Source organism: Ovis aries, chromosome 5 (genome assembly GCF_016772045.2).
Source record: "Ovis aries strain OAR_USU_Benz2616 breed Rambouillet chromosome 5, ARS-UI_Ramb_v3.0, whole genome shotgun sequence".
Classification (NCBI taxonomy): domain Eukaryota; kingdom Metazoa; phylum Chordata; class Mammalia; order Artiodactyla; family Bovidae; genus Ovis; species Ovis aries.
Window position 1 is genome coordinate 83,077,820 of NC_056058.1, and position 23,695 is coordinate 83,101,514.

Sequence of the window (23,695 nt, forward strand, 5' to 3'; positions counted from 1 at the left end):
GTTGTTCTTCATAGAGTTGTGGCAAAATGCTTCTTTTGTGTCATAATGGAAGAGCCCTTGATGTGGAATCCAGAGAACATACACTGGTAGGTCTTTGATTCTGAACACTGATTCCTTCAATCAGCTTCAGTGACTTTACAAAATGATATAACAATACTTTCTTCAGGGGTAAACAAAAATGTATAAAAGCTGATTCTTAACTGAGAAATCTTAACAGGCACAATGTAATTCACATAGCTGTATTGAACATTCCTCAACTCAGGTTTAGGATTCCTAACAGATATGATCTGTATCAAGAGTGCATTGATTAGTCACCTTATTCTCTCTTGAATTAACTGAAGCCTATATGCCTTAAGCAGCAAGTTGATTGGCAGTTTAATTATAACAGAATAGTATTCAGGAGTTAATGCCACGGTCAAAGTTTAAGAATGCTATTTATTTTAGCTCTGTATTGGGAAAGAATGACCTGGGTACCAGCTTCTTCCTGAAATTTCTTTCTAGTATTGATGATGATGATAATATTGATAAGAACAGTAATAGGTAAATTTTATTGAACGCTTTCTATGTGCAAGGCACTGTTATATATACTGTCTATGTTTCAGTACATTTGATTTCACAAAGCCTAAGAAAATGGTAAAACATTCGCCTCATTTTCTAGATGAGGAAATTGAGGCACCGAGTTCTTATGGCACTTGCCATAAGTTCACATAGCTAGATAGTGACTGAACTGTGATTTGAACACTCAGTGGCTCCGAGCTCAGACTGTACCATCCTGTCCCAGGAAAGCCGCACACAGTGGGCCCATAAATAGAAAAAAGCAAAAATCCTGATGTCTGTCTTCCCAAGGCAACTGGCATCAATAAAAAATAAATTGTTTTCTAGTAGCTGTTTTGTTACTGCTGAAATGGAAGTAGCATTCTCCCTAGATAAGGAAATGACAGAGACTTGACAGAAAATGACAGACTCTCTAGACCAAGACTTCCGGAAAACTCTATTCCTCTTCATTGATGTCAGCTTATTATCCAATCTGACAAGAAAAGTGAAAATTGTAATATTTTCCCTTTTTCTTTTTTTATCACCCTTTATGGGTTTTCCAAGGACAAGATCCAATATTAAACATGGATTTTGTTTTACACATACCTCAGATTGTGTTCTCTATATAAAGTCCTATTGATTTAGAAAAAAGCTATCTGTTCCTGGTTTTACTTTTGGAACTAAGATGCAAGCCAGTAATTAATCAATCTTAATCCACTTTCTTTGCCTTAGCACTACTGGCATTTTGGGCTGGAGACTTCTGTGTTGTGGGGACTCCTCTGTGCATTGTAGGATATTTAGCAGCATTCCATACTCTACCTGCTAGGTGCCGACATTTACTCCCTAGTTATTACAGAAAAAGAGTACCCCATAGTTTGCAAAATCACCCCAGTTGACAACCTCTAGACTCTGGCACTTTAGTTCAAACATTAAATAAGCTTGATGATGAGATAATCTCAAAATATAGTGAGAATTGTTCTTCCAAAAATCAGCATTGACCAGTTAGGTAGCATTCTGCTTTTTCTTTTATTCTCTAAATCATGACAAAACATTTCTATATATCTCAACTCTACATAAGCCAAATATCCAGATTAATCTATTTTCTAATGATAACTCAAAAAACATTGTCAAACAGGAAATTTATATGACTCTTGTCTCGTGCAAATCTAATAGTCACTTAAACCAAACATAATAATAGATTTACTTCTGCTTCAAGATGCTACATATAACAAGATAATGAAATAAACCAAGGCAGGAATCAGTGAAACAGTGCAGCAAATGGAGAAGGCATTCTGAATCCAGACAGTCCTCAGAAGTTAGGAGTCCATAGAGTATTAACTCAAAATTATAGTAGTTAAAGGCCACACATCAAGCTAGAGTAATATGTTAAAGTTAGCCAAGCGGCCAGGGATTTAAACCCAACAGTGTGTCTAAAGATAAGTATATGTCAAGTCAGAGAAAAGCTCTACCTCAGAAATGCAGTCTTTCAGACCAAGACCCAATGATTGATTTCCCAGTTCAGAATATGGTACAGTGTGGTCCACTTAGTAGATCTTGAAAATTGCTAACAACAGTTTAAGAAAAGATGAAGAAATAGTTGAATAAATATATTTTCTTAAAAACAAATAAATAAAGTAATGAATATGTGTCTCAAAACCAGAGGTTAGAATAGAAATATAACAGTATTCATAAAAGATGCACATATTGAGAACCAAGAGAAATGAAATAATCTGTAAATTTAAGCAGTTTATGAGAAAACAACTTATACTTATTAATAAAAAATATGTCCAAATTTTTTGGGGGGAATTTGGGGTGGGTGTATTGATAGACTAGGATTGACAGATATCATATATAACATAGATAACTAATCAGAACCTACTGTATAACACAGGGAACTCTACTCAGTGCTCAGTGGTGACCTAAATGGGAAGGAAATCCAAGAAACAGGAGATGTATGTATACTTAGAGCTGATTCATTTTGCTATACAGCAGAAACTAGCACAGTGTTGTAAAGCCATTATACTCCAATAAAATTTTAAAAATATTCATATTTATAGTGCTTCCTAAGTGTTAACTTTGTTCTAAATTCTTCATAAATACTAATATTTGTCTTTTGTAACAAGTTTATGAAGTGGATGTATTATTCCACCATTTTCCAGAGAAGGAAACTGAAGTATAGAGAAGTTAAATGATTTCCTCAACAACACACCACTAGTAAGCAGGAAAACTGATATTTGAACTCAAAGGTAAAGGGCATATAATTGTTGGATTGTGCCACAATATTATTATTATTACCTGCTGGATTAAGAAACAATTTGCATCAGTTTCTATAATTATGAAAATCTTTCACAGAAAATTGTTGAAATGAGAATGATAAAACATTTTGAAACTTGGGCTATTTCAAAATACAGTATACAGATATAAGTGTCAAGAGTTCTCTGAGATTAAAATAACACCACCACCAAATGTGCCTGAAATAACTTGCTATTAGTCTTATCTTTCACATTCCTGCAGACAGATATGATGTATACACTCAACTAATTAAAAATAAATCTCTCCAGAACTTTGCATTAAAATGACTTTCTGAGAAAGGTTGCTAACCTTAATCAGAAATCCAACTACACTGTGCCCAGAGATAAAAGGCTCCTTAAAGCCTACTCTTGTACTAATTTAGATTCCATTTATTAATTTCATTTATCAATTGAAAAGTACTCATAATTTTACTTTTTAATTATTGTATTTAATTTTTAAGCTTTATTGAAGTAAAATTGACAAATAAAGATGTAATATAGTTAAAATGTACAACCTGATGATTTGATTTTCGTGTATATTGTGAAAAGATTTCTAAAATCAGGTTAATTACACATCCATCATCTCACATAGTGACTTTTTTGTTTCTTAAGGATGCTTAAGAGCTACTCTCTTAGGAGTATTCAACTATATGATACAGTATTAACTGTAGTCATCATGCTATATATTAGATTCTCAGATTTTATTTGTCTTATAACTGAAAATATGTACCCTGTGACCATCCTTTCCTCATTTTCCTGACCATTCTTTCCTCATTTTCCCCACCCATCAGCCTCTGGCAAAAACCATTCAACTCTCTGCTTTCATGAGTTTGATTTTTAAGATTCTGTATATAAGTGGTATCACACAGTATCATTTGTCTGTCTTTGTCTGATTTAATTTACTTACCATAATGCCCTTCTGTTTCATCCATGTTGTTGAAAATGGCAAGATTTCCTTTTAAGGCTGAAAAATATTCTTGTGTGCGTGTGTCTGTGTGTATGTTTTTTTTATCCATTTACTTGTCAATGGACATTTAGATTGTTCCTGTTATTTAGATATTAAGAATAATGCCACAATAAGCATGTGTATACAACTATTTCTATAAGATAGTTATTTTGTTTCCCTTTAATGTGGAATTGCTGAGTCATATGGTAGTTTTGTTATTTTTTTTTTTTTTGAGGAAATGCTATACTATTTCCTACATTGTACCAATTTATATTCCCATAAATTGTACAAGAGTCCCCTTTTCTCTACATCCTTATCAATACTTGCTATTTTTGCCTTTTTAATAATAGCTATCCCAATTGGTGTGAAGTGATACCTCATTGTGGTTTTAATGTGCATTTCCCTAATAATTAGTGATATTGAGTATCTTTTTTTATATACCTGTTGACCATTTGTATGTGTTCTTTGGGAAACTATTCAGGTTATCTGACCATTTCAAAAAATATTCTTGTTTATTTGGCTGCATTGAATCTTAGTTGTAGCACATGGGATCTCAACTGTTTGAAGTGGGATCTTTCCTTGTAGCTCATGGACTCACTAGTGTTGTGTGGGCTCCGGAGCTTGTGGGCTTCAGTATTTATAGCACACAAGCCCTTTCATTGTGGTACTTGGGCTCCAGAGCCCACAGACTCAGTACTTGTACCACATGGGTTTAGGTGCCCCATGGCATGCGGTATTGCAGTTCCCTGAGCAGGGATCAAACCCACATCACCTGAATTGCAAGGTGGAAACTTGACCACTGGACCACCGGGGAAATATGGACCATTATTTTTTAATTGAGGTTTGTTGTTTTGCTATTGAGTTATGTGACTTCTTTATATATTTTGAATATAAAACCCTTATCAGATACACAGTTTACAAATATTTTCTCTCAGTTCATCGGTTGCTTTTTTAAAATTTTTTGATGGTTTCCTTTACTGTGCAGAATGTTTCAGGTTGATGTAGTCATACTTGTCTATTTTTGCTTTTATTACCTTTGCAATTGTCTTTGCAATGGTGTCAACTCTGAAAATAACAAGAGTGCCAGGACCAATGTCAAAGATTTTTTTCTGCCATTTATTCCTCTAGCTCAGCAGTTTCAAATCTTAAAATCTAAGTGTTTAATCCACTTGAAGTTGATTTCTGTATGGTAAAAAATAAGGGCCTAATTTCATTTTTTACTTGTGGCAATCCAGGTTTCCTAACTCCATTTATTTAAAAGGCTATCCTTTTCTCCTTGTTAATTTTTGGTGCTTTTGTAAAAAAATCAAACAAACAAAAATAAAAACAATTGACTACATACCATGCATGTATTTCTGGGCTCTCTGTTCTGCCCATTAATCTACGTGTCTGTTGTCATGCTAAAGCCATCTATTTTGATTACTAGAAATTTGTAACACACTTTAAAGTCAGGAAGTATGGTGCCTCCACCTTTGGTCCTCTTGCTCAAAATTGCCTTAGCTATTTAGGGTCTTTTGCAGTTCCATATAAATAGTCTTCCCTTGTAACTCAAATGGTAAAGAGTCTGCCTGCAATGCAGGAGACCTAGGTTCAATCCCTGAGTTGGGAAGATCCTCTGGAGGAGGGCATAGCAACCCACTCCAGTAATTCATGCCTGGAGAATCCCATGGACAGAGAAACCTGGTGGGTACTGTCCATGGGGTCCCACAGAGTCAGCCATGACTGAGTGACTAACACACACACACACACGAATTTAAATATTCTTTTTTCTATTTCTGTGAAAAATTATATTTTGTGTGTGTGTGTGATTGTATCCTCTATTGCAGTTGTCAACCTAAAAACTTGGCTTATATTTATATGCAGGAATCAAGTATGTCAAAATATTCAGGCTGCTTTCAACCTCCCTTGATATATTTCAGTATTTAAAATGCTATGCTACATATAATACTGCAGAATGATTCCCACACTAGAAAAATGTTCAAGAATATATTGATTTTTTCTGGCATATATTGCAAATTTCATGAACTCTACAAGTAGAGTTCTATCCAAATTATCCCAGATAGCTTTCTATCAAAAATTTTATAGCCTTCTAAATAGTGGGAGAGACTAGAGATCTCTTCAGGAAAATTAGAGATACCAAGGGAATATTTCATGCAAAGATGGGCTCGATAAAGGACAGAAATGGTATGGACCTAACAGAAGCAGAGGATATTAAGAAGAGATGGCAAGAATACACAGAAGAACTGTACAAAAAAGATCTTCATGACCAAGATAATCACGATGGAGTGATCACTCACCTAGAGCCAGACATCCTGGAATGTGAAGTCAAGTGGGCCTTAGAAAGCATCACTACGAACAAAGCTGAGGTGATGGAATTCCAGTTGAGCTGTTTCAAATCCTGAAAGAGGATGCTGTGAAAGTGCTGTACTCAATATGTCAGCAAATTTGGAAATCTCAGCAGTGGCCACAGGACTGGTAAAGGTCAGTTTTCATTCCAATCCCAAAGAAAGGCAATCCCAAAGAATGCTCAAACTACCACACGATTGCACTCATCTCACATGCCAGTAAAGTAATGCTCAAAATTCTCCAAGCCAGGCTTCAGCAATACATGAACCATGAACTTCCAGATGTTCAAGCTGGTTTTCAAAAAGGCAGAGGAATCAGAGATCAAATTGCCAACAACCACTGGATCATGGATAAAGGAAGAGAGTTCCAGAAAAACATCTATTTCTGCTTTATTGACTATGCCAAAGCCTTTGACTGTGTGGATCACAATAAACTGTAGAAAATTCTGAAAGAGATGGGAATCCCAGACCACCTGGCCTGCCTCTTGAGAGACCTGTATGCAGGTCAGGAAGCAACAGTTAGAACTGGACATGGAACATCAGACTGATTCCAAACAGGAAAAGGAGTACGTCAAGGCTGTATATTGTCACCCTGCTTATTTAATTTATATGCAGAGTACATCATGAGAAACGCTGGGCTGGAATAAGCACAAGCTGGAATCAAGATTGCCAGGAGAAGTATCAATAACCTCAGATATGCAGATGACACCACTCTTATGGCAGAAAGTGAAGAGGAACTCAAAAGCCTCTTGATAAAAGTGAAAGAGGAGAGTGAAAAATTTGGCTTAAAGCTCAACATTCAGAAAACGAAGATCATGGCATCTGGTCCCATCACTTCATGGGAAATAGATGGGGAAACAGTGGAAACAGTGTCAGACTTTATTTTTTGGGGCTCCAAAATCACTGCAGGTGGTGATTGCAGCCATGAAATTTTTAAAAGACACTTACTCCTTGGAAGGAAAGTTATGACCAACCTAGATAGCATATTCAAAAACAGAGACATTACTTTGCTAACAAAGTTCCATCTAGTCAAGGCCATCTAGTGGTCATGTATGGATGTGAGAGTTGGACTGTGAAGAAAGCTGAGCACTGAAGAATTGATGCTTTTGAACTGTGGTGTTGGAGAAGACTCTTGAGGGTCCCTTGGACTGCAAGGAGATCCAATTAGTCCATCGTAAAAGAGACCAGTCCTGGGTGTTCATTGGAAGGACTGATGCTGAGGCTGAAACTTCAGTACTTTGGCCACCTCATGTGAAGAGGTGACTCATTGGAAAAGACCCTGATTCTGGGAGGGATTGGGGGCAGGAGGAGAAGGGGACGACAGAGGATGAGATGGCTGCATGGCATCACCGACTTGATGGACATGAGTTTGAGTGAACTCCGGGAGTTGTTGATGGACAGGGAGGCCTGGCGTGCTGCCATTCATGGGGTCACAAACAGTCGGACACGACTGAGCTACTGAAATGAACTGAACTGAACTGAACTGAAATAGTGTTTTAGTTTATCTTAATAGAATATATGCTACTTTTAATCTTTACAAAAATCCCAAGACTTAAATTCTGAAAGCAATATTCTAAGTGATACCAAATAGAATTTATAATGTATTCATTGATAATTCAGTATATTTTGTAGCATGGTTATTCAGTTAAGAAAATAATGATAAAATAATGTTATTGAGTCCTATTCAGGCTTTTATAGACAAAGCATCATTGAATTAATATCAATAGACTGATTTAACATGTTTTATATTTTAGAAATATACAGTTGACTGGTTAGTGATCTTCAGTAAGAATACAGGTTCTTGTTCCTGGGGCTCTACCGCTTTTATCATGTTCCTTGGAGCAGCACACTGTGCTTCTAACTATTGTGCCTATAGAACATACAAAAATGGATTTATCTGTATGAGGATATTATGACTTTATTGTTTAAAGAAGTAGAAAACTGGACGTATATAATTTGAAAGTATAACTTTAAATTGGCTATTCTAAATCTTTCCTTACACTTTTTGGTAGATATTGACTTGGCTTCGGATTGACTTAAAATTAAAAGTTTTACATGGCAAAGTAATTAAAACAGTACATTGAGTTTTATAAGTAAAAATAGCAAGTAACATTACTTGAAGGTAAACTTTAGGTAAATGCTTTCCTGAGGCATTATTAGGACTAAAATTAACATTTGGTTATACACAATAGAAAACATTACATCTTGCAGGCCCAAATTTTAATTATATTCTATACCAGGGATCTCCAGCCCCCAGGCCACAGACTGGTACCAGTTTTTGGCCTGTTAGGAACCGAGCTGCATAGCAGGAGGTGAGTGGTAGGTTAGGGAGCAAAGCTTAATCTGTGTTTACAGCCACTCCCCATTGTTGAGTTAACACCTGAGTCCACCCTGTCAGATCAATAGGGACATTAGATTCTCATAGGAGCTTCAACTCTACTGTGAACTGCACATGCTGGGGACCCAGGTTGCAGGCTCCTTAGGAGAATTGTCCTAAAAAATCTGTCCCCTTCTCCCCCAACAGCCTGGTCCATTCAAAAGCTGTCTTCCACAAAACCAGTCCCTGATGCCAGAAAAGTTGGGGACCTCTGTTCTAGAGTGCAGAACTTTTAGGCCTTTAATTCTATACGTTCTGTTTTCTTCTTTCCTTCCTTCTCTCCTGTCTTCCTTCCCTCCTTTTCCTTCTTCCTTCTCTCTCAAGTTCTCTCCCTTCCTCCTTACTTCCTTCCCCTCTTCTTGCCTTTCTTTTTTACTTAAGGAAAATTTCTCACTGATAATCATTGTTGTCATTAAATAGGTATGAAAGATTATCTGTATTCTGAATATTTTCTAAAAAATAAAACCTTGAACAGACATCTTCTCAATTCTTATCAGAAGGAGAGCAAAGACTAATAATATTTCAGATGACCTAAATATCATGTGACCATTCAGTCTTCTCAATTTTCCAAAGTGTTGTTAGATCAGTCTGGATCATCAGATGACCTGTCCACTGTATATTGTTCTTTGGGACTCTCAACATTACTTGGACTTCACTGGTGGCTCAGTGTTAAAGAACCCACCTGTCAGTGCAGGAGACAGGGGTTCAATCCCTGGGATGGGAGGATCTCCTGGAGAAGGAAATAGAAACCGGCTCCAGTATTCTCCCCGGGGAAATCCCACGGACGGAGGAGCCTGGCGAGCTACAGTCCTTGGGGTACAGTCCTTGGGGCAAAGAGTCTGCCATGACTTCGCAAATGAGCACACATGCTTGCAAACCATTATTTAATATTTTGTCAGTATTTTATAAAGATGGATGTTTTAAGGATCAGTCGTGAGGATAGTATCCATATACTATTTTTGTTTGTTTGTTTAGATCATAGGTTTAGGCCCAGGGATAGAACCCCTGAGCAGTCATTTTGATCTCATATCTTTTGAATATTATAAGTCAAAGAAATTTATGTTTCACTCTTTGTAGTGACTCCTTTCATTTTAATAGTTCCCATATTTTGATTCTATATTTTACTGTTTTTATATAATTAAAATCATTGAAAAACAAAATGAAGACAGAATGTTTTTATGCTTTGTCTTTGCCTAAACTTTGTAGAAACCAATTCATTGCTAAAATGTAGATTAAGTCACTCTCTATCAGAGGACATTCTATTTGCCAGTTCTTGGCCAGTACCCTTCATCCAAAAGAATCCCAATGTTAAGGCCAAGTCAGCTGAAGTCAACTGGTTTCAAATAGCTGTAGTGCCTATTTGACCTGATTGTCAAAATGGTGGGAGGTTCTAATAGTTTTGTAGTTATATTTCAAGGTCAGCAGCTACAAGGCTACAATAATCAGTGCAAGTTTACAGTCTGGAAGTTCCCTCCATTTGCCATTCCTTAGCTTATCTTTTTCCCTTGTTTATGCTTTAGCAATTAGTAGATATTAAGCACAAAACTGTAGTTTGCAATTCATTCACAGGGATTCTTCAGCTTCTTCTTGGTGTATCACTATTAAGAAAATACATGAAATTATATTCTAAATTTCTAAAATAGTTAATTATAAAGCATAAAATATATTTTGGTGTATAAAACTAACTTACAAATGGAAGGATACAAATAAAATTTTATAATAAGGCGAGATTCACTCGTGTGTAACACTTTGACCTCAACACAGGTCACAAGCTTGCCCATTCAGATCAAGGAGTGTCATGAAATTCTCAAAAAATAACCTTCAGAATAATTGAAAGTGTGAATAAACACTTTTCAAACTTTTGGATATTCCTGGTGGATAAAATCACATGATAAATACTTGCATGAAGACAATAAAAGTGTTTTCAGATTAATAAAAAATAGAAAAACATACTCATTGCTTTGGATAGTCTCATTGTAAAATAAAAATTAAGGTGTATAGCATATGTTTCCATTGTTCTTTGAAATTGCTTATAAACAACATATAATGTATTAAACTGAAATAATATAATATGGCAAATGGTAATCACAGAAAAAATAAAGTCGGTTTCCAATTAAAGATAAGTAATCCTGGAACCTCTTCAAAGATGTATGTTCATCTTCGTGATTAACTCGGACATTACCTTTTTGTAAAAGACAAGAGAGAGAAAGAGGAGAAGCTCACTGAGGAAAGGCATGCTCAACTGCTTAGTAGTGTCTGACTCTTTTCAGTTCCATCGACTGTAGCCTGCCAGGCTCCTCTTCCTGTGAGATTCTCCAGGTGACAATACCGGTGCCATTTTCTGCTCCAGGGAATCTGGTCAGGACGATCCAGGGATAGAACCTGTGTCTCTTGCATCTCCTACATTGGCAGGCAGATTGTTTACCACTAGCATCATCTAGGATGTCCAGTAGAAGACAAGTTTGAAATTTAAAGCACTATTTCTAATGCTATTTTCTCCTTTCCTGGCTATATTTTAAGACCTATGTCTGGCAGCTAGAGTTAGGAGGGTCGCAGAGTCGGACATGACCGAGTGACTGAGTGACATGACTGAGTGTCACATTTGAAAAAAAAATACATAGATTCATGTTATTTTTATAAATTGTTTCCAGAATGCATGTTTCAAATAAAAGTTTACTCCAGAAATAATTTTCATTAAATAAGAAAGCATTTTATAATTCTTCAACTTCATTCCATTCAGAGTCATTGTATATTTTTGTGTTGTCCTGTCTGCCTGCTAAATATCTCAAAATGAATGCAATTCAAACAACTACGTTTACATATATTCACAAACTCACTTTTGCAGTAAACTTGCTTTTCATCTATAGTTTTCTTATTGTAATTTTAATATGAGCCAGCTAGGCATAGACTTTCAGCATCAACATAATTTTTTTGGGAGGAGAGAGAAATTTAAAATATCTGCAAACACATGAAAATTCAGCCTTGGAAAAGTTAGTGCTGTGCTGTGCTCAGTCACTCAGTCGTTTCCAATTCTTTGCTACCCCATGGACTGTAGCTTGCCAGGCTCTTCTGTCCATGGGGTTTTCCAGACAAGAATGCTGGAGTGGTTTGCCATGCCCTCCTCCCGGGGTTCTTGCCAACCCAGGGATCAAAACCAGGTCACCTGCTTGCAGGTGAATTCTTTGGCATCTGAACCACCAGGGAAAAGTTGGTATTTGGTCTTACTCACAAAAGGTCCTAAAATGAATGATAGTATTAACAATATGAAAGGTGGAATACTTTAAGTGGTTCTAGGATTTAATGGTTAGTCACACTTCTTCCTGGAAATACACACAAGTTGAGCAAATCTTTAGGCAAATCTTGGAAAGCATGGAGAACATTATGGCCATTGTCCATCATTGGGACACAGAGTTGGAACATGATATAACAGGGATTAGAGGTGTATAATCATTTACTGAACTGGGATGTTATACATTGTATGGAAAAGCCCTGAAGTAATTATTTGATTTGAATAACAATATCCTTAAGAGAACAAGTCATTGTTGGATTTTCCCAGAATCTATATTGATATTAGTTCATAGGCAGTTACTCATCTACATACCCAGTAGTATATTAGATTCTTAAATGATGCCCCATAGATTAGTGTACCTTTGAATTATTTCTCCCTACCTTTCTTGATAACCCCTCTAGAAATTGTGAGTAGGCATAAATCAGTTTAGAAGAAAAGCCAAGACTCTGCTTAAAGTTTTAAGCAGAGACAAAAGAGCACTCATTTTACCTGAAACAGGGAAAGGTATTTGATAAACCTGGCCCAGGTTATGTAGGCTCTTTATCTCTTGCTAAGGAGGTATTCTAAGCCCAGGGCCCATTCTTACATAGCTGTTCAAGACACAAGACTTGCTTTCCCCATCTCACCCCCGAATTAGCTGCTAAAATGCAGATAAAAAATACAAAATCTGAAAGAATCATTGCCCATATTGAATTTGGACATGGAGTCCAGGGGTTTGCTTACAGGGGATTGCTTTGCAGCTGGTTTGCTCACAGAACCTCTCTATCATTTTGAGATAGTACTTTACCAGGGGCACTAGGAAAGACAGATCCAAGAGAATGATCAGTTCTCCCTAGCAAATGGCCCTCAAGCAGGAACCCCAAGTGCCATGGTTGAGCTTCCTAAACAGGTCAAAGAATGAGTATAGAGAGGAGTGTGGATGTATTCCTGACAACCCTCCATCCGCCTAAGCAAAGATTTTCTCCAGCCTCTCCAATTTCTTGATACATAGTTGACCCTTGAACAATACAAGTTTAAACTACAGAAGAACCACAGATACATAGGAACTGAGTATATGAGGGCTGAATATAAAGTATAGAAAGATTTTCAGTTGCTTAGAGAGGTGATGTCCTTTAACCCCCACCTTGTTCAAAAGTTAACTGTATAAACAACAAAAGGTGTTGACAATGAGACAGATGGCACTCTGTTCTGCCAGCAGATAACTGAGGGTTATTTTTTTGTCCATCACCAACTTGGCTAGTGAGTTCAGTGAATTTTACTGGTCCTGAATAACCTGGGTAGTAGCATTAGCCATCTCTGCCCCAGTTAATGACAAATTATGTACCACTTTTTTTTTTTTTTTCCTCCAAGGCTTGTATGCCTATGGCAGATATGAAGAAAGTGACAGCAGAGAAGAAAGCTGTATGACTGTTTTCCTGGTGATGTGCTTGGAAAAACTTTGCCATGTGTCAGAAGTGTGCAACTCACACTCACAAATGCCTGAGGACATAAAATTCCCAAATATCTTCCTATCTGAGGATGATAAGCACTCCAGTAGACCAACATACCCCACAGAGGGAAATTTAATCTGGAAGAGCACATGGATACCAAAAATAAACAAATACAATACAAAAAGGAAAAAATAAGGAAAGAAAGAAAGAAAGAAAATGACTGACCAATATCTCACATTATTTTAAATACAAAATATTGTTTAAAAATTTGTAAAACAAAACCTGAAATACATAAAAAAATAGCTATATACATAACCAAGTTTAGATTTCTTCTAAAAATGTATGATACATTTAACATTTGAAAATCAGTGCACTTCACCATATCAACAAGATAGAGACAAAAATATAATATGAGCATATCAGTTGATGCAGAAAAAAAGAATTTGAGAATTAAATGCTGTTTATAAGTCACACGTCTCTGGTATTTTTTTTACAGCATCCTGATTAACTAAAAGAGTAAGCTTATTTCAAAACAGTTGATTAGATACTGTGGAGATGTAGCTTTATTTTTTTTAAACTAAAGGTAAAAAAGATTTTTAAAAAATCAAAGAATAAGCATGTATAGACAACTGGTGTATTTGTGTTACAAATTATGGTGAAAGTGAAAGTGAAGTCACTCAGTCATGTCCGACTCTTTGCGACCCCGTGGACTGTAGCCTACAAGGCTCCTTGGTCCATGGGATTTTCCAGGCAAGAGTACTGGAGTGGGTTGCCATTTCCTTCTCCAGGGGATCTTCCCCACCCAGGGATCGAACCCAGGTCTCCTGCATTGTAGGCAGATGCTTTACCATCTGAGCCACCAGGGAAGTTTGGTGAGGATCAATCTTAAAACTTTAGCATTTATCTTAAAAATTTGATCATCATTAGAAAGCAAATAACTGAGAAGTCATCACATAAATGTCAATATTTCCCAGGTTAATCATCTGTTCATCACATAAATGTCAATATTTCCCAGGTTAATCATCTGTTTCAATTTCTTTCTGAAAATCTGATATAAAATGCATAATGAAAAGACACAAGGAGGACACCAGTACCAGATGGAATGAGGAGAGGATGTTATGAACCTAGATTGTGATCTTCTGTCTGTGGCAACTAAATGTATTTAGTGTTTCTTTGTGCCTTGTATATAGTACTTGGGGTGCAGGTATTCATTAAACATTTGCTGTACTAATTAACAAATAAGGTGAAAAAGAAAGTCCAGACAGGAAAAATGAAGATAATATAATTTTGGATAATATATATATATTTAACAGTTATTAGAAGTGGCCATAAATACTTTTTTATTAATTTATTCTATGATCAGTGTTCAGCAGAACATGTAATCTCAGGTTGCCTATATATGAAAGACTGAAGGCAAGTTTCACACATCACTGGGCTGATAATTTTTGATTAAGTATAGCAATGGTACATGGTACTTGGTAATGGGGCTTGATCAAATATTATTTTTAAAAATGGTCCCATTGAAGAGAAGTAGAAGAGTGATAATGCGTAAAAGCACAGAGTATGGCAGTGATTGCCTGGTTTTAAATTCAAATATCCCTCCTTATTCAGTATTCAGTAGCTTTGTGATGTTAAGCAAGCTACCTCATCTTGAGTGGAAAAAATATCTATCTCATGGAGCTTTTATGATAATTAAACAAGCTAATGTCTGCAAAAATCACAGAAAAATATGGCATATAATACAAGTTATGTAAATGGTTCTACTTAGGACTGTTATGCTTCTGAGCAGAATCACTGTTAAAAATGATTCCATCAACCTCCCAATGTGCATTTTGTTGCTATATCTCTTTCCTGTAAAAAGACCTCTCCAGCAATCCTTTCTCATGTCTTTCCATCTCAGTACCTCTGTTTTCATATCACCTTATACTCACTGGTTTCACACAGGTGAGACCTCCATACAAGCTATAAAACACTTGCTGACTTTTCTTCCCAATGTGGAATATGCATATCCATTCTTTCCCATCAATACACTAATGAGGTTAAAAGCACAAATAGACTCATGAAACACACAACAAATTTTCTTTAATTCTATGTCTACGGCTGTATATACCATGCCACCCTCTCTATTTTGCATACATATTCTTTTGGATCTGTTTTAAAATTCTTTACAAAATATTTTCAGTCATTAAAGATTATAAGTTTATTGAAAAGAATGCCTACTCTACTTTTGGTTTATTTGGTTTGTTTATTTCACAATTCCTCTGTGGTGTTGGGAGCAGAGTTGTTTTGTTGTTTTTCAGTCGCTCAGTCACGTCCAACTCTTTGTGATGCCGTGGACTACAGCACAGCACACCAGGCTTTACTGCCCTTCACCATATCCCAGAGCTTGCTCAAACACATGTCCATTGAGTCGGTGATGCCATCCAATCACCTCATCCTCTGTTGTTCCCTTTTCTTCCTCTCTTCTATCTTTCCCAGCATCAGGTCTTTGCTAATGAATCAGTTCTTCACATCAGTTGGCCAAAGTATTGAAGCTTCAGCTTCAGCATCAGTCCTTCCAGTGAATTTTCAGGGTTGATTTCCTTTAGAATTGACCAGCTTGATCTCCTTGTACTCCAAGGGACTCTCAAGAGTCTTCTACAATACCACGGTTCAAAAGCATCATGTTTGGGAACGCATGTAAGAATTAAAGATATTAAAATTTAAAAAATAAAAAGCTAAAAAACAAACAAACAAACAAACAAAAAAGCATCAATTCTTCAGTGTTCAGCCTTTGTGGTCTGACTCTCACATCCATACATGACTACTGAAAAACCCATAAGTTCAGTTTAGTCACTCAGTCATGTCTGACTTTTTGCAACCCCATGGACTGCAGCATGCCAGGCTTCCCTGTCCATCACCAACTCCTGAGCCTACTCAAACTCATGTCCATTATGTCGGTGATGCCATCCAACCATCTAATCCTCTCTCATCCCCTTCTCCTGCCTTCAATTTTTCCCAGAATCAGGGTATTTTCCAATGAGTCATTTCCTTGCATCAGGTGGCCAAATTATTGGTGTTTCTGTTTCAGCATCAGTCCTTCATGTGAATATTCAGGACTGATTTGTTTTAGGATTGCTTTCACTGGTTGGATCTCCTTGCAGTTCAAGAGACTATCAACAGAGAGACTGTCTTCTCTAACACCACAGTTCAAAAGCATCCATTCCTTGGTGCTCAGTCTTCTTCACAGTCCAACTCTTACATCCATACATGACTACTGGAAAAACCATAGCTTTGACTAGACAGACGTTTGTTGGTAAAGTAATGTTTCTGCTTTTTAATATGTTGTCTAGGTTGGTCATAGATTTTCTTCCAAGGAACAAGTGTCTTTTAGTTTCATGGCTACAATCACCATCTGCAGTGATTTTGAAGCCCTGAAAAATAAAGTTTCTCACTGTTTCCACTGTTTGCCCATCATTTGTCATGAAATGATGAGAATGGATCCCATGATCTTAGTTTTCTGAATTTTATGCTTTAAGCAAACTTTTTCATTCTCCTCTTTAACTTTCATCAAGAGGCTCTTTAGTTCCTCTTCACTTTCTGCCATAAGGGCGGTGTCATATGCATATCTGAGGTTATTGATATTTCTCAGAGAAATCTTGATTCCAGCCTGTGCTTCATCCAGGCCAGCATTTCACAAGATGTACTCTGCATATAAGTTAAATAAGCAGGGTGACAATATACAGCCTTGACATACTCTTTTCCCAGTTTGGAACCAGTCTCTTCCATGTCCAGTTCTAACTGTTGCTTCCTGACCTGCATACAGATTTCTCAGGAGGCAGGTCAGGTGGTCTGGTATTCCCATCTCTTTAAGAATTTTTAACAGTTTCTTGTGATCCACAAAATCAAAGGCTTTGGCATAGTCAATAAGACAAAACTAGATGTTTCTCTGGAACTCTCTTGCTTTTTCGATGATCCAGTGGATGTTGGCAATTTGATCTCTGGTTCCTCTGCCTTTTCTAAATCCATCTTGAACTAGTACTTTTGAAGCCTGGCTTGGAGAATTTTGAGCATTACTTTGCTAGCATGTGAGATGAGTGTAATCGTGTGGTAGTTTGAGCATTCTTTGGAATTGCCTTTCTTTGGGATTGGAATGAAAACTGATCTTTTACAGTCCTGTGGCTACTGGGGCATTTTCTAGATTTGCTGGCATATTGAGTGCAGCACTGTCACAGCATCATCATTTTGGATTTGAAAAAGCTAAACTGGAATTCCATCACCTCCACTAGTTTTGTTCCTAGTGGGCCTTGTGTCCCAAGGACGATTTAACTTCGAATTCCAGGATGTCTGGCTCTAGTGGAGTGATTACACCATCATGGTTATCTGGGTCATGAATATATTTTTTGTATAGTTGTTCTGTTTATTCTTGCCATCTCTTCTTAATATCTTCTGCTTCTGTTAGGCCCATACCATTTCTGTCCTTTATTATGCTCATCTTTGCTTGAAATGTTCCCTTGGAGAAACCATAGTTTTGACTACAAGGACTCTTGTCAGCAAAGTAATGTCTTTGCTGTTTAATATGCTGTCTAGGTTTGCCTTGGAACAAAGTAGATGTATAATTACACTGGTTGACTAAAATATAAAGTGTTTCAGAAGCTAGTGTCACTTCTGGTTTTTTTTTCCCCATTCCTTTTGAATGGTTAACTGAGCAGAATATTTTCTGTAGTACTTGGGGTTCAATTTATTTGATATCCAAAAGTACAAAATTGGGAAAATGACTTGTCATAAAATTAGTATTTACTACCTTGAATGTATTCATTTGATCCAATATACATTTTTATATTAGGATATTTCTTTAGAATTCTTTCTTCAAGAAAGAAAGAATATGATTGTGTAAACCAAAATCATGTCACCTAAAATTATATAAAGTCTTATTGAAATAGAAACTTATTTCCTGTGTTTCCTACATGTATATGACACAAATGCCTCTGTAAATCTGTTTATATCATTGCTTGAAATAACCTAATGTTTAGTAATGCTTTAAATGACCATTAACATGATTCAAGGAATGATAATGTTTGGATTTATTGTAAGACTCATTATTACTTATGATACTGGAAGAGCTCAGTAAACTTTTTAGAGGTGCTCGAATATTTGCTTTAAAATATTGCTTACAACAAAAGAATTTTATAGCGACATTTCTTTGGCAGGGTTGACTGATAGTATCACATGCTACATCTTATGAAGTGCTTAGTAATCAGGTCTTCAAAGGCATTTCCCTCTAGTCAACAGAAGGAAGGGTGATTTCAATGACAGTATTCATAATAAACATTCTCCTGGGGAGTATTTACATAATCATGGAAATGGAAATTATCATTACTTGTCATTTACTATTTTACTATGTCTCCTTGAAGAGTACTATAGATGGATCCAGCCATTCAACCTCCTTCACAGATTACTCTAATAGAGCTCATCTAGCCACCCTACTTTGTAATCTCCATAATAAGAACAGTTTAGACTCTGAAAGAAACCTTTCATTTATGCAATTATTAAGCACATTTTAAAGATACCCATAAAAAAGGAAATGGTATAAGAAAAATCCTGTAACGGAGCATATGTCCTTATGCGTATTCCCTCTCTTAAGTCTAAATAACTTTAGAGAAGATGCACTCCAAATACAAAATAGCATTTGCTTTTGGTTTATGGATATCTTACACTGCTTGATAGTTCTCTGAAATATGTTGTTTGAAATATGACTAAATACATTTTTTAAATAAATGGATATGTTAATGTGAGATATAAAAGTATAAAGAATCAAAGGTTATTAATTAAAAGTATTTAGTCAGTTAAGTGTTGAATATTTTAATATGTTTAGAACAGTCTCTGAATAACTTTCTGTTTAATTTCCTCTATAGTCTTATGAAAGGTATACTATTCAAGTGACCTGCTATAGAGGAGATATTTCTTTACGTTCTTTACTGAGGTGCTTGTGCTTATCTATGTGTGTGTGTATGTGTTTAGTTGCTCAGTCGTGTCCGACTCTTTGGGACCCAATGTACTGCAGCCCACCAGGCTCCTTTGTCAATTGGGTCCTCCAGACAAGAATACTAGAGTCAGTTGCCATTTCCTTCTCCAGGGGATCTTTCCTACCTAGGGATTGAATCCAAGTGTCCTGCACTGCAGGCAGATTCTTTATCATCTGAGCCACGAAGGAATCCCTTTTTGTCTCTATTCCTCCCTTATATGATGGAGAAGGAAATGGCAGCCTACTCCAGTATTCTTGCCTGGGACACACAGATGAAGAAGCTTGGTGGGCTGCAGTTTACGGAATCACAGTCAGATATATCGGAACACACAGACACCTTTATAGGGACTATCATCTGGAATAATTGCAACCAACAAAACTTTCTCTCAAGGTCATATGTAATAACTCTTTAATTTGTTCAAGCAAATCATAATCCAAGGAATTATTTAAAAGTATATATTTCACTTAGGTATTTCATAACAGGCATTCAGAATTCACATCTGAAACTGTAAGAAACCAAAATTCTCAGTCACCTAAAATAAGGCCTTTAAATGCACTTAACTAATTGTATATGGAGGCATTTTGCCTCTTGGAACAGAGGAGATAGGAGAGTAACACATCTTTCTTTTCCTAGTTCAGAACTTATATATACCTGTGTTTCTTCCATCAAAAATGTATCTATCTATCAATAGCAAGATAGCCTACATCATATATATCTAGGGGAAAAAAAGACAAAGCAATGTTGAGACATGGAGTAGAGACTATAAGGCATATCTTCAACTTTAGTGCATTATTTGGAAGATAAAAAAATTTTTTTAATGTATGTTTAAGATTTGGATCACCTGCCAAAAATGTTTCTAATAAACAGCTTAAATATATGTCTATAAGAAATTCAACTTTTAAGACAAAAGCCTACTATATCTGATTCTAAGGACAAGGAAAACACTTATGCCCTTTTAAATATAATATGAACAGCATTATGATTAAGTCTATTAATAAACAATGCATTGATTTATTTCTTTTTACCATGTTAGTCAATATATGCTGATAGTATCTCACTAAAATATACTTTATAAAAGCTGACTTAATCATATAACCAAATAGTTTTCCATACATGGCCCTTTGATAATATGTTCTAATATAGCATAAATTTTATCTTGCTGAGTGCATAAACTACTCTGTGTTCTTCTTCTAATCATCATTTGCCCAAGGGCCATCTCAGAAAATTCAACAACTTCAGTTAGCAACTAAGGAGAGGAGAATTTCTAGGTGGGGAAAAGAAATATAAAGGAGTAGCCTCATCTGGAGCAAGCAGCCAGATTGCAATATGCCCCAACTGGGACTGAACAGATTACACACACACACACACACACACGCATACACACACACACACACACACACACACACACACACATAGGTGAGCTTGTGTGTTTAGAGACTGAACTTATCACTGCAGTTCTGAATTTAATGTACTCATCATTCTGCCTAACACTTCAGTTTAAATAGAGAAGTCATGGGTTGTTTTCAAGTTTTTAATTTTGGAACATATTTTATAGTTAAAGAAGGAAATAAAGTATTTTGATTAAATCATTTTATTAGGCTCATTAATATACCAGTCACTTCAATTCAGGAAGTTATTGCTTCTTTTTATGTATTTGCTTTGAATGCAAATTTTATGTTTGAAAACTCAGAGATTCAGATTTATATCAAAAGTATTGATTAAGGCCCTTTAACTATGCAAATTACTAAAATTTCATGTTCTTTGGCTCAAAAAATCGGAATCTATTTCCATTAGTACTTATTGCAAATTTTGATAATATTTTCATTCTATCCTATAGTTCTAAACACAGAGATGAATATGATTTGCTTAATTTATGAAGCCATAATACTTTTCCTCCATTTGAATATGTTGTACATATACTGATCTGTGTTTCCAACCACCAGCAGCTCTGAAGGTTTCATAGTGTTCTATACTAATTCAAGAAGTCAGTTGTGGGAGTCTTTGGTTTGCTGGTTGGTTGGTTAGTTTTGTTTGTCTATTACTGCTTGGTTTCTCTGAGATCCTTGAATCTGTAACTTGGTGACATTGATTTTGGAAATTTCTTGGCCATTATTACTTAATATTTCATATGTCCAGCTTCCTCTTTTTTCTTCTTGTGGCATTTTAAGTAGCTTTGTGTTATACCTTTTAATTGTCACATTTCAATTTGTAAGGCTTCTATTGAAATATCTCAACTCATTGATTCTTTTCTCAGCTGGCTCTAATTTACCAGTAAACCTATCACAGGTATTATTCACTCTTTTTGCAACAGCTTTTAAGAATCTAATATTTGATATTTTTCTAAGTGATTTCTTCTCTCTGCCCTCATTACTCATGTATTCTTTGCATGCTGTCTACTTTTTCCTACTGGGCTCCTTAACATATTAATCGTAATTCTGTTTGGTAACCTCAAAATCTGCGTCATATCTGAGTCTGGTTCTCATGCTTGCTTCATCTCTTAATTTTTTGCTTTTTTGCAAGCCTTACAGTTTGTTTATTCTGTTGTTGAAAGTCAGACATAAAGTGTCAGTTAATTAGAACTGAGGTGAATAGGACTTTAGTGTCAGGAATTATGTTAATATAGGTGGGAGCCAAGCTGAGTTTATGCATGTTATGAATGCCAAAGACTAAATTGCCTATCTCTATTGTCCTTTTTTTTTAGTTTAGTTTTTTTTTGTTTTCCTCTCCTCTTGACTTTAAACTTCCCTTTGTACTTCTTTTCAGAGTTTGCATCTTCAGAGTTTTTCAGCTGTAATCCACTGTTATTAAGACAAAGCCCTTTTGTGTGATGGGAATATGTTGGGCAGGAAACATTCTATAGTCTATATAAACATCCATCTTTCAGTGTGACTGTGTTCCTAAGATTCAAAAGTGCTTTTAGTCTCTCCCACTCATAGGTGAAGCAGGAAAGCAAGATGGAAGTTTAGTTAGAGAAAAGGCCTTCTGTGAGATAATGCTCTGGTGATGTCTTTTGTCCAGGAGAATCAACTTTTGTTATGGAGAAGGCTCTGAGTAAATTTCACAAAGATACTATCTTACTAAATATGATGTTTGGTAAGATGTTATTAATATTATAGTAAAACATTATTTAGTAAGGTGTTATTAAAATTAGACCTCATAGTAATAATAATCCAAATTGTTCTGCTAAAGATTTTCATAAAATATTTAGTCATGTACTTAAAATTTTCCTAGACACAAGAATTAAATGTTTAAACATAAAACTTCTCTTGAAAAAATATTAATTATGTATCTTTCTCCAGAGTTAACTCTCCAGAGTTAACTTTAATAAAATATGACATCAACTCAGTGCAAATACACAAAACATCTTCTGGAAGTTAGGTGGTTTTGTCATATTTCTCCTTAAACTACAACAAGGGGCCTTTTTAAAAGATTCAAAATTTTCTTTCATGCTTTGCTGGTTTATCTTTCTAGTGTTGGTTTTTCCCTTTTCTTTTCCCTGTTTTCTATTCACTGCCCCCCGCCCCGCCCCCCACCCTGGCCTTTTTTTTAATGCAATAGGCTTTGTTCTTGAAACTTTGCTAAGGAAACAAAGGAAACTTCAGGCAATGTGTTCTTAGCATGGTTTAATAAAATAAATCAGTAGCTGCAATCTTTCCTCACTGTCAGTTTTCATGAAATTACTGCAAAGAGGATACCTAGAAGCTTATCTGGGTTAAATATGTGATTTCAGAAGTTTTGCAATGGTGTTAAATGTAAGAGTTTGATTTTTGGAGTGAATACACTTTTACCTGTGGGAATATATTTTACATCTGTGATTGTATAATATAAGTCAACATGAAAATATATTGGATTTAAACACTTCTTATGAATTCTGCTTCTACACAAAATGCTGCAAATTGGTATAAACTCAATGAATGCTCTACATCACTGCCTTCATGTCATTGTTATTCATCTACCAGTTGATAATGCATTTTAAAGGAAGTTCTAAAATTGCAATATAGCTTAGAGGGAAGTTGGGAAGAACTGAGAGTAGCATTGACATATATACATTACCATGTGTAAAAGAGATGGCTAGTGGAAAGCTGCTGTATAGCATGGGGAGCTCAGCTCAGTGCTCTGTGACAACCTACAGAGTTGGGATTGGGGTGGGAGGGAGGCTCAAAAGGAGGGTATATATGTATACTTATAGCTAATTCACATTGTACAGTAGAAGTTAACATAATATTGTAAAGCAATTACACTCCAACTAAAAATAAATTGAAAAAAATAAAATTACAATAAATGCTATGAAGCAGGGTAAGCACATGGCTATTGTCCAAAATTTTGAAACTCTGCTAATGACTTTATTGATTTTTCAATCTATCAATGTAACTTATCTGATTGTTACATTCATATGTAATTGATACATAATTTCACATTCACATATAATAAAATATACAAATACTCTGAGTTTTAAAAATCTACGTTAGAGTTATAAT

At 35.8% G+C, this 23,695-nt stretch overlaps 1 non-coding gene across 1 annotated transcript; it reads right to left on the reverse strand.

Moving 5' to 3' along the window:
- Positions 1 to 14,006: 14,006 nt before the first annotated feature.
- On the reverse strand, positions 14,007 to 14,078 carry TRNAC-ACA (transfer RNA cysteine (anticodon ACA)). The gene has a single exon. It is a non-coding gene; the product is annotated as a tRNA-Cys (tRNA).
- Between the last annotated feature and the right edge of the window lie 9,617 nt (positions 14,079 to 23,695).